The following is a 15,123-nucleotide window of genomic DNA, read 5'->3' on the forward strand; positions in this document are numbered from 1 at the left end:
CAGTCGCTCATTTTCGTTGTGTCGCTGCCCAAATTTTGTCAACAAACTCTTCAGTGTTTATGTACTAAAAGCTAACAGCAACATATATGTAGGTGTACATATAGGTATATACTAAACAGTTATCTCTATACATATATTTTATACTTAAACCTACTGACTGTATGAGTGTATGTGCGGTCTTCTAACGCCCGCAGCATTAGTGTTTACAAAATGTGTCGCTTCGGTTTCCAAGTTCAGTAACAACTATATTGTAGTTGAATTTTATCCTTATCAACACAGTCATTTGTAGCACACTTTTAAGCTGCACAAGCACATTTTTCGTGTAGATGTGTGTATAGCTGTATATCTGCCTATTTATGTACGGATGCTGCGCGTTGTTTTTAATCTACGTTAAAAGTTTTTAATTATTTAAGATAGATGTAATCGAAACTTTTTTCGATCCCACTCTAATGCCTTCAAAAGGCCATTAGAATCATACATTTTTTAGAAGAAGTTAGTATAGCGATACCATACATACATACTTGTATGTAATTGATATAGCTTAATCAATCTACAATATATGATATGTAAGGGCTTTAGAGCAAAAACTAATCACAAAACAAATATAGTTTTCCAATAAACAATTTATAAGTCAAAAAAACTATTATACTCTGTAGCAACATGTTGCGAGAGTATAATAAATAATTGTACAAATTTTTGGTACCTTTGTTGACTAAATTTGATAAATTATAATTTAATGGATATTTTGCATTAAATGAAATAAGAAACATGAAAATTCGCCTAATTCTAGTCTATTATCGCCTAATAAAGTGTAATTCGGACAACTTATTATTTGAGTTTGGAAAAATTCTCGTCTTTCAAGTTTTATCAAACATGGATATTTCATACTGATACAAAATGAGGCCCCTGAGCCAATTTTTGGACACAACTTCGAAGCCTCAAAGGCCTCCACGGGCGACTGTGTTTCTAGAATCATTTGCTATCTGAACAAATAGGATGCTTATCAGCTTAGGTTAGATTAAATCGCTGATCCCTCAGCATTGCAGACAGTCTTTTGTGATGCAAAACGAAAAACTTTTGTAGTTTGTTTTATCAGCTTAACAAATATGCTTAGGTGTTCTATTTCTATTAACGCTATTTCACCTGAATATCTAAAAGTATGAGATTGAAGGTTGATCCGCCAAAAGCTGGACACTCAAGGGAGAATCGCTGAGATGGTTCTATCTCAACTTCTTCTAAACAGCTGATGTAGCTGGCATCCTTTAATCCAATCGGACAGTATTCAGTTAGAACTCCTACAACTATTGAATGGTGGGCCTTGCTGAGAGCGAAGAGTTCCCTAGACCTCTTATGATTTACCTTCGGCTAGAAAGACCTTACATTCCAGGCACCCAAAGCAGTCTAATCACAAAATAACTCGATGCTAAAGATAAGGAGTATAAATATCCTTTCACTAGTCTTGAGCGCATAGACAGCCCACAGCAAGGTTAATATCACTGAACTACTATCGCAGTGGCCATTTACCACTCTGAAGGAGACTATCCGATTTTTAAAATGTAATTTCGGAAAAAAGGTTTTTTAAATTTTACGTGCTGGCTGACACAAACGAACCCTCACTAAATCGAATATATATATCATATATATTTTCACTATTCTACCAATGGAATAATGTTTCTAGGATACTCAAGTGTGCTTTAAGACTGTGTTTCTAACAGTAGGCGTTTCTTTACGGGAAACATTAACTCTTAAAATCGTATTTCTAGCATAACTTTTTTCGCCTTTTTTTTTGTGTTTTCATTTGATAGGCATTGATGTTTGACAATGAATATCTCGTTATCGCTTAACTTAATCGAAAACTTATATACAATTTAAAATTATGTCTTTTCATTCAATTATAAAATTCAAAAGAAAAAAAAACATTTTTTTCTTAAAATAGTCAAACTTCAACTTCAACCGTTAATATCTTTTAAACGGTTTAGTTTACAAAAACCGTAAGAAACCATTTTATAGCGATTTCCTACAAAATCCACGAAACAAAATATGTTTTTAAGTAGTTGGAAGCGAGATATGAGCTTTTCAAGCTGATAATCAGAAAAACGTAGACCGTAGAAAACCGTTAGTCGGAGGACCTTCCCGTTACAATTAAGAGCTCATACTTAGAGAGCCTTGCTAAGAATTGTCTATCAACCAATTTTTTAGAGTACGTAGTAAAATAAACATTTTTTTCCACTTTACTGTACATATTTAATGTATTGCTTAAATATTTAATTTTTGTCCATAATATAATATACAAAATAAAGTCACACAAGTAAGCTTAAAATGTTTAATAAAGACAAGTATTAAAGTTTCTTTCAAAAAATATTAAATTTAAATGCTGAATTTTTAAACTTTTTGTTTCTGAATGCCTCGTGAGATGTTCAAAAATGCTGAAAGTGGTCAAAGCATCTTAAATTAGTTGAATAACGACAACTACTTCAACATTTACTCTTACCAATAAAAAGGTACTTCATGTGCAATATATTATATGTTTTCGAAAATGAAAAAAAAATCTCCTCTTCTGCGCGCACTTGTTACTTTATGTAACACTCTCTTGCTTTCGGTTTCATATTTATAGATCCAAGCCATTTATATAGTAAGATTTTATCTGTATATAGATCATTTTGTTAAAAATCATTATTTTGGCTTTTTACGGGGTTCTTATGAGTTCATTCCAAGCATTTAGTTATAAACAAAATTGATAGTAAATATTAATTTAATAAATTAAAAAATATATTGTACTTCCAGGTATGCGAAGTTAGTATTTTGAAAATTTATGTTCTTGAAAAACTTATAATCAATCATACTTTAAAGAAATACACAAAACTTAAATACACTGCCTCAAACCATGCACGCACACGCATAACTTTCTCCTTTTTTTTCTGTTTTTTGTTTTGGTGCATGCGTGGCATTAACAACTTTCACCAATCACCCAACCCACACCACTTTGTACCCGCTTAACTAAGCTTTACATTCTTTTCAACTCACGCAACTACTACACAGTACTATATATACATATGTAAATACCCACTACCACTATAAACATACAACACTACCATTCCCTATACCACACTGCTACAACTACATAGTGCACTATATTTTTTGAAACCCCCACCAACACATGTGCCCCCATCCATTGTATATATATGTATGTATGTATGTTCTGCAGCGCACCCGCTCTACCACTGGCTCGGTACGAGTACACTTCAGATTTTAAATCAAACTAAAAACCTTCTGGTCGCTTATTACTATGCACCACAGCGTAGCGAAACGCACCACAACCGAGGCAACCAAAGGCAGTCGTGGTGTAACAAACACATACACGCACACGGAAGCAAAACTGCGAGTATATGCGTTTATAGGCACAAAACTGGTTTTCTGCTGAATGCGCCCGACGACAAATGCAACCCACAGCCACTCAAAGCCTCCAACCACCGCAACTTTGGCAACCAACATTCTTCAACTATATACTGCTTAGACACACAAACACTAATACGTACATATGTGCGCGTATATACCTATATATATATATATATATTTCGCACGAACGCATAGCGTTTGCAGATGCGAGTGCACACATATAAAATACATACCTATAAGTGAGATTGTGTATAAGTGTGTGTGAATAGGCTCGTGTGTGCGTTGAGGTAGCGCAGCAAACAGGCCCACTCGCGTTCGGTTGTGCTGTGCCGAGAAAGCACCAGCGCAGCAACGCAGCTACGCACTTTTGCTAACACTCATAGCAACGGCAACCACCACCGACAACAACAACACTTAGGTCGCTATGCCGACACAGCCTACTTTTGGTGTAGCATACTTTGTGGCGTTCTGCCTATGTGCTCATATTTACTTCTTGTATATGCAGCGATGTACATAATATCAACAACAACAACAGCAATACATTTCATACAACTGCAGGCCTAGTGTTTGTCGCTGGTGCTACTGAAGCTCTGCTGCCGCTATTGAGCCGACGCTCTCGTCACATCTCCCAGAAAGTAGCACGAAAATACGTGCAAAAGAAAAATAGAAGAAGAAACACAAAAATCTCATTGCCTAAAAGGCGAAATTCTCGCTTGTCAACCTGCTTATGACCGCCCTCCGCTAAATCTGCCCTGTAGGAAATATTTTTCAGCAATATAATTTTTTTTATTTAAAAACATCGGTTGATGAGTTACATATCATTGGGTTTCATTCAATTTAAATTCTTTCTTTCTACAAACTATTATTATTCTAAATTATTGTATTATATTTATATAAATCTATGTTGTAAGTAGTTCAATTGAGGCAGGCATTTTTACGGATTCCGGGTTGGAAAAATAAATATTATATTTATTTTCTACGATTTTCTCACTTCTTCACTGTCAGCGAGCTTAAGGCTTGCATAGCAGCTCTGCTATCGGAGTGGTTGCATACATATGGAAAAGAAGTCGCACTTTGTAGAAGTACATCTGCTGCTACCTTAATGACTGCCACTTCTGCTTGAAAGACACTTCAATGATCTGGCAGTCTGAAACAAGAGTTGATTGAGCGCTCCCGACAGAAAACTCCACCTGCAATCTTCCCCTTAAACTTCGATCCATCCGTGAAACAGCTCACTGCGCCTATTCTCCAACGACTCCGCCCCACTCACATATCCCACGGAAGTACATACATATGTACGCGGAGAAAATGCCAAGTTATCAGGAATGCAATTGAAGTGAGAGAGGCTTTCGGAATGTTCCTCTCTGGGACCTTTAATGTGTCCGACATCCCGGAGTCTGATAGCAACCTTCGCAGCAATGCATCTGCCGGCTATGTTCACGAGTGCTATCTGTAGAATGGGATTAATTGCCATCGTTGGTGTTGTAGGTAGTACACCACTGATGCCAATGAGAGCTTCCATGATAGCTTTGTATCAAGGATGAGGCCCAAGTACTTCACCTTTTCGACAAGGTGAAGCCGAAAGCCCACTAATGAAGGAAGAGTTGCAGAAGACTTGGTATAAGACTCAAAAATATATTAAAAGTATGAACAGCCATCGCATTAAAAGTATTAATAGGACACCAACTGTAATATTTTTACCTTAAAATGTTTCACGAAATTTATTGAAATAAGTCGGGAATTACATAAACAAAGAGAAAAGCTGGTCTACTTCCATTAGTCTATTTATTAATTTTAAACCACTTGGATAATAGCAATATTAAACTCATGTTTAAAAAATGGATTCAGCTCAAACACATTCTTCATTTCCTACCGGGCGTCATGTACAAAATTTATATATATGCATTTATATATATGCCCACAATTTGAGCCTAAATCCATGTGCAAGCATGCACAAAGAAGAAGTGCACATAATATTCAATCTACTCTCCGATTTCACCCAAACCTTGGCTGTGGCCTCCCCAAATCCATCAGACTGTCAAACCGTCAGCCCTTTTGACATTGCTTTGCTTAACTATTCGCCCAATCTTAAAAGTTTCTGAGTATATACTTATATATATATATATTTGTGGAGAGCGATTCACTTGAAAAAGCCTGCAATCTAATGTCACCAACTACAAAAATAACAAGCAACAGCAACGCCTAACGATAACGATAACACACGAAAGCTACAACAGAAATATCATCAACAATAACAACAAACACAGCATTAACTATAGCACCCCCAACCCACTTTCCGACTGAGAATACGAAAGTAGCGCACACGCATCGAACGAAAAACGCAACCCGGCCATTATTAATGAAATGCCACGCATCTGCCTACCGCATACCACATGCCACAAGCGAAAGCTGCGCGTAGCAACCCTTCCCACCAGCAAAACGTACACACACCATCCATAGAGTTTCCCAGCATAGCAGAACCAAAACAAAAAAGCCCACTCCATGGTAACCCCCATCGTGATAACCCAGCACCAGGCGGGAAGCAGTATGCGCATTATGCAGACCGCCAAGTCACAGCAGACTCCTCTACCCCTCTCTTATCGCCATTGTATGTGTTGGAGAAAACGCAGTAGTACTAACTAACGGCATATAACGCATACCAAGTAGCTGTGGCATGCGGCAAGTACGTGCACGCATAGTGTGTTGCATGAAAAAAGGCGCCAGCAGCAAACGAGTCACGAACGAGGAATGAATATGGCATTTATAGGGCTGCGCCAGTAGCCATCCGTTGAAGTTAACGAAGCGAGCAACCTTTCAGTCTACTTATGTACCCATTCTTCCACTAACTTGACTGCAACTACAAATTTTTTACATAAATGCAAGAACAAAATAACACCTTTGAGCGGTATGGTGGCAGCAAGAGCATTAGTCGTCAAGCCTTAAACTACAAGCAACAACAATAGCGCGCATTTTGTACTTTGAAATATTTGGCGGTCTTTCTCACGAAAACTACTCCCACATTGCTTCACTCTTTTCGCATAAAAGCTAGATATGTAGTTTGCTGTGAACGTCCTTGATCCTTACGCAACATGCGTTCGGCCGCCCTGCGCTTTCACCCTTAACCGAGCGCTGGTCGAAAAGATAGAGGCGGTTTTGAAAGAACGTCTCTTCGTTAATCAGATAGCAAGAGAGTGAGAGCGTGCAAGAAAATGTACGAACAAGTCGCAAGGATAAATTAAAGCGTTCTCACTTCTCATTTAATCTCTTAATTTTCCTTTAAACTCACTTAACGCGCTCTCAATTTGTGAACTGCATAAGAGTGAAGAGTGCATTTCCATTATAGTAGCTGCTCTCAAGTGTAGTCGAGTGCGTTCTTATCAGCATTTCATGCGCACAACAACAACAACGAAATATTTTACAACAACAAAAGGGATTATATATGTATAAACAAATGTCTGCGCGAGGTGGTAGCAGTGGTGCCGGAGGTGAACGCCATTGAAGGCGAAGGCGAAGGCGAAGGTAAAGGCAACGGCATTCGTGAGTGCCGTTAACTTTGACTGCGGCATGTACGTGTACGCCATACCAAACCGGAAGCCATATAAAAGTCGGAAGTCACTGTACGCGGAGTGCGTGTGAGAGCGTATCAAAAAAAAAGTGAGAGTGCTAAGCTTGCTGACAACACACCATTCCGCCAGGCACACATTTCACTCGCTATCAATTTGATTTACGAGTGTTTGGTATTTGTTGATAGCCGAGTGTAAACGTTGTTGTGCTTACTCGCAAATATGTATTGAGATATATATACATATATATATATAAGCTAGAAACGGCATTAAGCGTGGTACAGTGATACAATTTCAAATACTATGCGAAATTTTTCATTTGTCAGAATCGTCCAAGTCGAACCATTGTTAGATATAGCTTGTATGACGCTGGTGGATTGTATCAAGTCCTTGTATGAAAATTTATTTAACAAATCAAATTTGGCATGGGTTATTGGCCAAAAATTGTTCAAGACGAGTCACTATAGCATATAGCTGTCATACAAACTGACCGATCTTGTAAGGAATCTTTTGTATTTGTAAAGTGTATTATAGCTTCGGTGCAACCGAGTTAATCGTTTTTTTTTTGTTTTTGTTAGAAACTATTTTTGTCAATTACCACATTTTGTATGGTTTGCTCCACTGTACTTGATGATGGCGCCGCTAATCATGAACGCAAACTACTACTATGTGTGGCACTCATGACATAAGTAAAAACAACAACACAAAAAACAACTTCTTGCAATGCTTTTGAAAGCGCTGTGCAATTTACAACAACAACAACAACTACAACAAACATTGCCAAAGATTAATATAAACGATATGAGTGGAGCAGCTCGGCGCCAAAAAGGAAATAAAAGTGAAAGCGGCAAAAGGATAAACGATAACAACGAAACGAAACGAAAGAGAGCAATGACTGCATGTCACTGAACGACTTCAAGGAAAAATTAAAGTGAAAGTGAACAACAACAACAAAAAATCAAAAAATTAACTTTAGCATTTGGCGTAGGAGAAAAGCTACAAAAATAAAAAGCAGAGAGAGTATTGACTTCGATAAAAGAGTTGAGAGATTAAATGCTGAAAATCATAAGAGGGGAGAGCACGCTACCGGCCGCAGAACTGCTAACTGCCGTGAAAAGTGCAAACTACAAATTTGCAATTGCGTTACCGGTGAGAGTGCGAGCGGTGTGCATGTGCCATGCGTCTGCGCAATGCCATTCGACGCCTAAAAGGCGGTAACTTTAATTGTTCTAACGAAAATAAAAACATTGCATTTATTCGCTTTAGCTGAGCGGCTAAGCGCTGCCATAATGCTGACGACAGCAGCTGCTGCCGACTACCACAACAACAACGATTTGATGCGGCTCTCAGAGCATACATACTCACAACCGGCGAGAGTACTGGAAAAGTGAGAGCACTTTGCTTGAGAAGAAAAATGCAGCGAAATGCTGAAGAAGCACAAAAATGCAAATCTAAAGGGAAAATGTGGGAGAACTTATGAAAGTATTCTATATGGCTTTCTCATACCCACGCGCTCTCTCTCTTTTCACTCTCTTCCTCTGACTTACAATCATTGTTATGCTATGCACTCTTTATAGCTTTGCAGCGAAACCGTCAATTTACGAGTTCTGTGAGTTGGGGCACCGGCGCATCGCATGTGAAACGACGAACTGCACACGAGTGCAACCGAATGCGTATGCAAAGCTTTTATGCCCGAATTTAATGGCTTCAATGTCCTTGGCAAAGCACTGCGTCGAAGGATGTTTGTATATTACGTATGTATGCGTGTGTGTGTTAGCTTTTTCAATATAGTCGCGAGTGAGAGAGAATGCAGTAGCTCTTGAATTTTTCATTTACTTGCAATACGCATACGCAATGTTGTAGTAAGGATGAATGTATGTATGTACACACTACATACATATGTATATACCAGCTGCTTACACAATATTCCTTAATAACATATGTCTTTATATATATATTATTACGTGTATATAATATGATTTGTATGTGATTGTAAGCATATAAATAAGTGTACAGAAATATGCAATCGCATTATATGCACAGTTGTTATCATAGCCTGCGCCCGAGCGCTTCACCCGTGGCGCATTTTTTCTTATTAATGCCTCGGCACACATACTTATTTTTTTGGTGAATATGGAATAACAATAGCAAGCATGAATTTTGTTACGTTAGAAATTTCGCTTTCACTTTTACTTGCTTCTTACACAATGTCTTCCTTGTTCAGGGTTCAAGGATATATTCTATATGTAGGGTGTGCCGAAAGCACAGTGGACATTTTAGGTATATTTATGTCGAAATTTTATAATATCGCAGAAGTATTTTTATTATTCCACAAATTTTATAATTTTTTAAAAATATATGTAATCACTTTCATTAACGAATTTGGGGATCCCAAAGACGTAACAAGTTCTGTCCAAAAATATTCTGATATTCTATTGTTATGCGCTTGCTGTCTGTATTGTGATTGAATAATGAGAACAACAACCAGTTTAAGATACAATTTTTTTTTGCCTTTGGGTCCGAAACACATTATTTATGTTTTTTTTGTCCAATTCGCTGGACTGTCGAAGCATGTAATACTTCGAACGCTTTTTTTTCTCGAAACTGCATTTTTCTAATCGGGCGGTGATGGTACTTGAAGACTATTGCACTTCACTATACTGTAACTGCACAGTAACATCGTCTAGAAAACTTCGTACGATTTTTTTGTTTGTTATAATTGCAATTTTTTATACTCTGAACAGGGTATATGAAGTTTGTCACATGATGAACTGAGCCGATGTTCGTCAATCTGTTCATTTCTAGTCCCTTTTTGAGACGACACATCCTTTTGTCCACAAGAAACTGCTTATTTGTCGGAAACGCCGATATCGGACGACTATAGGGTATAACCATCATACAAACTAACCGATAAAAATCAAATTCTTGTGCAATAACTCTTTTATTTGATAATAATATTATTATATATTATATCTGCACAAAATTTGGCATAGATTATAGCCCAAGGCTATGCTACAATCTCCGAACATATGGTTCAGATCGGAACCACTATAGCATATAGCTGCCATGCAAACGGACTGATCCAAATCAAGATGAAGATGTTTTTATACTCTTTTATGCTATAAGAAATGCACCTGTGTAGGGTATTATGCTTCGATGCCTATAGCATAACTTTCTAGAAAGACCCACGCTCATCGAGGCTCCCTTGAAGGTGGTGGTAATGAAGATTGGTCCAGCAACCGCTATTTTATAACCAAATTTTAATAAAACAAGTAAGGAAGGGCTAAGTTCGAATGTAACCTAACATTTTATACTCTCGCAAAGTCAAATGGTTTACTCATTTAAGATTTCTTTATATATTTTAATAATTCGAAGTAGGAACTGTTGCCTCAGTTATTTACATTCACAGTGAAATTAATTAGAGCAATTTGTAAACTAAATTTACCCAAATTATGAGAAATTATATTAGGTATATGAGCGCTATAGGAAGTATTGATCCGATTCAACCAATTTTTGATACAAAGACATACTACAATATTATCGAGTGATTCATTTATTTATTTTATTATATGAATTTCAATTATATATCTTACATATTGATCGATATTTTCGATAAAAAGTCAACTATAAACATTGGGGTCCACAAATTCAGTACCTAGGGGCTTGAAAAGTTTTGGTTCGATTTAAAAAACTTTAACCCCATTTCACCCATTTTTACATTAAATCCATTAGGTGGCGGGCCCACGCCCACTTTTTAAAAAAAGTTTAAACTGCAGATGCCCCTCCCTAATGTGATTTTGTATACTAAATAACAGTCTTGTACTTTATTGTGGAGCTTAGTTATGGCAATTTATTTGTTTTTGATTAGTGGCGTTTTGTGGGCGTGGCAGTGGTCCGAGTACACCCATCTGCAATACCAACCGTCTTCGGTACCAAGAAACATGTGTACCAAGTTTCATAAAGATATCTTAATTTTTACTCAAGTTACAGCTTGCACGGATGGACGGACAGACGGACGGACAGACAGTCACCCGGATTTCAACTCGTCTATTTATCCAGATCATTTATATATACATAACCCTATATCTAACTCGATTTGTTTTAGGTGATACAAACAACCGTTAGGTCTATAGCAACATGTTGCGAGAGTATCCAAATTTTGAAATAGGAAAATTCGACTCTTTTTTTTCCTTAACTCCAGACTAAATTTTCAACGCTAAACTGACCTAACCTCTTAAAACTAATTAGAATTTGTAGAGCATTAAGAGATTTTTAATTTAATTTTTCACTTAAAAATAGTAGATCCCTATGCTTTATGCTGGAGCATGAACTAGTGCGGTTGAGCAGATATTAGGAAAAATGTTAGATTTTGGTAAAGTCCACAATCTGTAACGATTTCAAAAACTTTAAATGGATTCACTTTAACTTTTCCACTGCAACATATTTAATGGCGATGATTATGCTGTGGCTTTTATACATACATACACACAATACATATACACATGTATCTGTACATATAGCAGCTTTAAGTGATGTATTGTTCGTATTGGTATTGGTGGCGCCACTGTTGCCCGCATTAGAGCGACTGCATACATGGAAAGCCGCGCCGCTGTACGCACTTTTACTTCAACATTCATTTCAGTTCTCTAGAGCTTTTGCATATTTTGTTGTTATTGTTGTAGTTTTTTCTATGAGTAAACACAAAACAGCAAGACCACATGCCCCACTCGTGCTGCGCCACCTTCATGCCATGCCACATTCTGCACCGTTATCATAAGGGTCTGCGCGCGTTGGCGTCAGTTAGGCGCATGGAAGGGATGATGATGGTTTCTATGCATACGCACACACCCATGCGCATGGAAGATAAAACCTACGCAGCAAGGGCTGGCGGCGCAACGCAACGCACAAATGTCGAAGCGTTGGGTTGATGGTGGACTGCACTAAGCGCCAATGTGGCATGAATGGTAATGCGTCACTGTTGCTGCCACTGCTTAGGCGCAACTGTGTGGCTGCTGTTGGCTGTGGCAAATGGTGGAATAATGTAATTTCGGTTAGATTTATGGTGGCATGAGTCATGCGTGGCACGGTCCTTTGAGAAACGCAGCACAGCGAGGCGCGTAATGCGCAACGCAGAGCAGCGCGCACGAAAGACACACACTCACACACATGCACGCACACATACATATGTTCATATATATACACTCGTAGAATTGTGAAAACGCAGCACTACAACAACAACAACAATAAATTTCGCCTGCTAACAATGGCTTGAATGTTTGTCCGTTAGCTAGCTAGAGCAGCGGCAGCTGTATTAGAAGTTACAAGCATACGTAGCCGTTCGCTTGCTCGGCTCAGTTCTGCATTGTTATCCTGCATTTTTTCCACATTCATTTCCGTTCACTTGTTATAGTCAGCTTTGTTTTGTTTTCATGCTATTTTTTTGCAGTTCAGTTTCGAAAATGAAATATGTATTTGTGCGTGTGTGCGTGTGTAAGCAGCTATTGGGAATTTGGGACAAACGTTTTTCTCTTGTTTCTTCGAATTTCTTTTAATATTTTTGCTTACATTTTACTTTTCCTGTACGATTATGTATGCGCTTGTGTATTTTTCTTTTTTGCATTTCTTTGCTTCGCTTCTTTAAAAATGCCAAAAGAGCGAGCGTAGCTTTGCTGGAGGCGGAACGACAAAAAGCAATGCGTTTACGGTACAATGCACGCGTGGCAAGCACACGGTTGCGTGTGCGGCAGTGATGAGTGGGTGTATGTGCTGTGCAAAAAGTAAAGCCGAATGTGGCAGTCGTAAGTGGAAATGCAGAAAATGGATAAGTGGGTAAACTTTGAAAGGACACACATTTGGTTAATGTGTTTTTTAAGGATCTGTGAAATTACTTAACTTTAAATTGCTTTAAATGTTGCAAGATGTCTTAATACTTAAATATTAATCTAATGGAGTTTTTGTTAGTTAGACGCATTTGAAAATATATAGAATCTCTCTGAGTTATATTCATTGAGTGAAGTATATTTTTTTGGCTAGTAAATCATAATCTATAGTCAGCAGTATATAAAGTATTACAACTATAATTATACGCTAAGCAGGGTATACATATTAAGATTGCAACAAAGTTTTAATACTCAGAAGGAAACGTCGCACACCTTAAAGTATATACATTAGGATGGGTAAGAAAAATGTAGAGCAGTAAAGTTCCTTAAAATAATAATTTAAAATAATTTTTTTCATTGAGTTACAAAATTCGAAAGAAAAAACAAATTTGCCTTAAAATAGTCAAACTTTAACTGTTAATTTTTTTTAAACGGTTAGTTTTACGAAAAACCGTAAGAGATCATTTAGAAGAGCATTCAATTTCCTACAAAATCTATGAAACGAGCTATTTTTCCAAGTAGTTGAAAGCGAAATATGAATTTTTCTAACCGATAATCGGCAAAAAATATAAAAGCGTTAAGCGGAGCAGCTTCCCGTTACAATAAAGAGCTCATACTTGGCGAGCCTTTCTTAGAGATTACTATTAACTAATTTCTCAGAAAACGGAGCGAAAAAAAAAACATTTGTTTTTTTTTGACCCGCCCTAATATACATATGTATATAGGGTGATCCAAGTGAAAGTAGTTTAGCTTTTACTTGACAGAGCAAGCATGAGTCGTGTCAAGCTGTTGTATTATTTTTGTTCAGTATTGTTTGGCATTTCATCATGGAAAGAGTTTTGCCTGAACCACGTGTACAAATTGTTCAACTTCATTATGAAAATTTACGCTCTGTAAAGATTATGTTTCGCGCGCTACGCTGAACTTATATTCAACATAATAGGCCTACTGAACGTACTATTCGCAACACCATCACCCATCTTGAAACCCAGCATTCATTATTGGATAATATTCGACCGAATAAATCACGTCTAGCACGCAATGAAGAAAATATAGCGGCCGTAGCTGAGAGTATACTCGAAGACCGTGGAGAGACGATTCGGCGCCGTTTGCAGCAACTTCGTATGGAACGACTTGGCGCACCAAATATTGTGCGAAAACTGAAGCCGTTCGACCTTCCCAAGTGACATCGCTTTGCTCTATGGGCTCTAGAAAGATCCGACGTTTTCGAGCCAAATTTTATTCAGCGATGAGACCCATTTCTGACTCAATTGGTATGTAAACAAGCAAAATTGCCGCAATTGGAACGAAGAGCAACCTTAATAGATTCAAGAGCTGCCTTTTCATTCAGAAAAAAACAACGGTTTGGTGTTTTTTGTGGACCGATGGAATCATCCTACCTTCTTATTTAAAATGTTGAATTTATGAAAAATCGCATGGAGGTCAAACTGACCCAATTAAGCTACGAACAGTTGCTCCATCTATAGATTTGATCCCGTTGCTACGCAGGTCTACTTTGCAGTCCTGTAGAAAACATATTTTTCGAACGGGCTGAAGTTCAGGCGAGCACTCATCACTACAAATAATTGTCAAGTTGTTAATTGAATTGTATTTTATAACGTAAAAATAAAGTATTTACTTGCCTATTAGCCCCGTTTTCTTTAATTTGATGTATATAGTTGAATATATTCGCGCAAATATCAAATTTCTGACACTTTCCATCTTTATTTCACAGCTTCAACTATAGTTAGATCACTAATTTTCCTCAGATTGAGCACGGCGTTTCCATTCATGACCATTTTTTAGTTAGTATGAGCAAGTATGTTAGCAAGCAAGAAAGTATGCAATTCTTTTAAGATTAACTTTCATTCTAAATAAATCTGATAAAAAATAAAATTAAAATAAAAAATAATGACTACCAAAACCTTATGCCTACCAACCAAACTACTACTAGGTCAATGAAACTACCAATTTTGATCCGATCGCACTAAAACGGCAATGCTGAACTCTGCCACTGCTTAGGTGCATTTGCACTTTGTTACATATATACCATATATAATATGTATATATATAGAAACACTTTTACCCGTCATACATACCAGCAAATCCGGCTTAACCCATTGTCCACCCTACGCTTTGGTTGGGGGTAGTAAAAGTTATCAAAATGACGTTATCGTCTAGTTTTACCTTTATTATATTTTATTCTCGTTTACTTACAGATTTCCACTTTCGCCTTTTAGTCCGTTTTTAGATTTTTTTTTTTGTTTTTTCAAACTTTATTTTAT

Source organism: Bactrocera oleae, chromosome 3 (genome assembly GCF_042242935.1).
Source record: "Bactrocera oleae isolate idBacOlea1 chromosome 3, idBacOlea1, whole genome shotgun sequence".
NCBI lineage: Eukaryota > Metazoa > Arthropoda > Insecta > Diptera > Tephritidae > Bactrocera > Bactrocera oleae.